The sequence below is a fragment of the Lactuca serriola genome, chromosome 8 (genome assembly GCF_051521515.1).
Source record: "Lactuca serriola cultivar US96UC23 chromosome 8, Lser_US96UC23_V15, whole genome shotgun sequence".
Classification (NCBI taxonomy): Eukaryota; Viridiplantae; Streptophyta; class Magnoliopsida; order Asterales; family Asteraceae; genus Lactuca; species Lactuca serriola.
This window is the reverse complement of record NC_136415.1, coordinates 173,125,874-173,128,968: the sequence shown is the minus strand read 5'-3', so window position 1 is coordinate 173,128,968 and position 3,095 is coordinate 173,125,874. Positions and strand designations below refer to the sequence as shown.

At 33.4% G+C, this 3,095-nt stretch overlaps 1 non-coding gene across 1 annotated transcript; it reads right to left on the bottom strand.

The window, feature by feature from the left end:
- Positions 1-2,988: 2,988 nt before the first annotated feature.
- LOC145071922 (small nucleolar RNA R71) lies at positions 2,989-3,095 on the bottom strand. The gene has a single exon (XR_013690883.1). It is a non-coding gene; the product is annotated as a small nucleolar RNA R71 (small nucleolar RNA).

Here is a 3,095-nt window from a genome sequence, read left to right as displayed (position 1 = left end):
TGATAACTTATCAGCCTATAGACCTAACTTCATGATTGAAACATCAACTATGTTTATTAAAGTTTCACTATCAATATGAATAATTTTAAATTGAATTCCTCACATGGCCATTTCTTTCATCCCATAAGGATTTTAAAATGACGAATTCATGAACTTTATCGTTTCGTGTCCCTTTCGGGTTTTGACTTTGTCAGACTACAACAACTTTCATGATATTACCAACATTAGTATTTTTAATAAGATCATAGAATGATCTTAAATAAAAAAAAATCTTTACTTATGAGTCAATAGAAACATTCTCTACAGAACAATCCTCTACATATTTAATGCCCAGAAAGACATACTTTTATCACTTTGTCAACTATAACCCATGTCACATCATGGTTCTACACCATCCTCAAACACCGGATGATAAGATCTAAGATAAGATCGACCCATTTACCTATAGGCACGGGTCAAGGTTTAAAGTTCCTTCACGACATTTGTTGTCTTTTTTTTTTACTTTCCAACCTAAACACCCATTTTAATATCTATATAACAACAGCTAAAGCTAATAACTCTTCGCATAGCTTCTTGTGTTGCAAAGCTCCTAGATCTTGATTTCGAATCCAAAGTTGAGTTGCCTTTCACATTTTTTCCTTAAAGGTTGGTTCTCCTCACTTGGGTTTGAACCTTTATCTACTGCTACTCTTGATATTGCCATACTTCTGCATATTTTTAGGCAATATTTAATTACATTTTGATTAATATTTTGGTTATTTGCATAGATAAATGATACTTATAAGGTTAAATTATATTTTGCAGCAAAAAAGAAGACATTTTGAAGAAAATGGACCGAAAGCGTTAAAGAATGGAATTTTCGAGGATAAAGGCTAAAAAGATGAATAATCCAACAAAAATATGTATTCACGAAGTGAGTATTAAAGACCCACGACGTGAGTAAGGACTTCTAGAAGATAAACATCACAGAGTAAGAGTCCATGTTGGATACGGACAATAACTGGACTCACGACGTGAGTATGGATATTTCGGAAAATATATAAGTCCTTCATCCCTAAGAGTTTGAAGAGGTTGTCTGACTTGAGAAGGGTTCTAGGAGTTGAATTTTAGAAGAAAGAAGGCTTGGGAATTGGTTCTAATACCAAAGAAGAAGAAGAAGTTCATAATCTACTTTCTAGTTTGGTACATTATGATGTTTTCAACTATAACTTGTTTATGTCTATTTGTTAGAATGAGTAGCTAAATCTAGCTGCTTCTGTTAGCTAGATGAAGTTGGAACTCATAGTTTGCTTATAGTAGATGAAGTTGGAACTCATAGTTTGCTTATTGTAATTTATACTTTTCTTGTTGTTTAATGTCTTGTGGTTGATTGATTATACCTAGCATGGTTAATTTGATAACTACATTGCTTTAAATTCTCATTCTGTGTAGTTAGTGACCATTAATCTCATGAATTTGATTACCTAGTAATTTAGTGAATATTATATTATTAGAGCTAAGATCGAACCAATATTAGATAAGCAATTGAATTATTGAATTTAGCTATGCTAGAGAACTCATATTGTAACCATAATTTGTGTTTGTCAACTCAATCTTACATAGCTCCAATTCTATTTAATAATTGATTATGTGTTAAATTATGTGTGATTATACATAGCTCTACATGAATTAATTGAATATTAGTAAATTTGGAATTGAATTGCTAATAATATTTTAATTGGTAACCAACAAAATTGTCATAATTATTATTTAAAACCATTGAGGGAAAGTGGATTCAAACTAACAAAAGTGTTTTTGTTAATTGATTGAATAATTGTTAAGGAATTAGGTTCATCTAAACTTGTAAAGTTAGATAAAAACCATTACTTTGCTAGAATCTTATGTTAAGTTGATAGTAGTTAGATTAATTAATTAAAATCGTTCCCTGTGTTCGACTCCAACTTACTTAAACTACATTACAATCCGACTAGGTACACTTCCTAGGTGCATATTGGTTAGTTAAGTTAGTTAGGAAATAAATTTAAAATCGTTAGGTACTTTTGGGCACATCAAGTTTTTGGCGCCGTTGCCGGGGAATGACAATTTTAGTTGTTAATTTATTTTCTTTAGGTTAATCGATCCTTTTTGTGGGGTAAAACCTGCAAAAAGTTATTTTTCAGCTTAGTTTTTTTTTTCAGAACTGAACTCACGACGTGAGCTTTTAAAGCTCATGACCAGAGGTTCCAACACGCCTTTGATCCAGTCATTTTTCTTTTTCTTTGTTTTTGTTCAGTTTTACGTTTTTATTTTTGTTTATTTTGCAGTAGTTCATGACTAGAGGTTCCAACACGCCTTTGGTGCCACCATTTGAAGATCCAGAGTCGACAAAAGACGAATAAGAACGCAGGAGTGAACGAAACACCAAAGAAGTCACTTTTCAGGATCTCAAATCAGTCTTTGGAAAGAAAACAGGAAAGAAAGTGGTAGAGTCAAGTACATCATCAAACGACAAAAGAAAGGTAGAAAGCTTTGATCAAATATCTAACCCACAAGAATCCGAATACGAATCCGAGCCTGAATTCTAATTAGAAAGGAGTGAACACAAAGACGAGCCAGAAAATGAGATGGCAAACATTGTGGATATGTCCATGGCAGCATACAAGAAGCGGATAAGAGACGATGTTGGTCTAGGTCTAGTACGACCTACAATTCCCGCCATTGCAACATTCGAGTTGAAAGGATATATTCTTGTTGCACTTAAGGTTGTACCATTTTATGGAAAGGATCATGAGGATGATTACAAGTACTTAGATGAAGTCAATGACATTGCGGATTATTTCAATATCACGAATGTTCCAAGAGAGACCATGTTGTTAAGGATGCTTCCCGTTACTTTTAAAGGAGCTGCAAGAGATTGGTTGAAAGCACTTTCACCCGGTGTAATTACTACTTGGGCATAGATGCGTGAGCAATTCTTGGAACAATTCTGCCTACTATAAAAAAATATCTAAACTCAAGAAGGCAATAGCCAACTTTGAGCAAAATCCGGGTGAATCACTTTATGAGGCATGGGAGCGTTATAAGGGGTTGCTAAGGAATTGTCCTCAAAATGACCT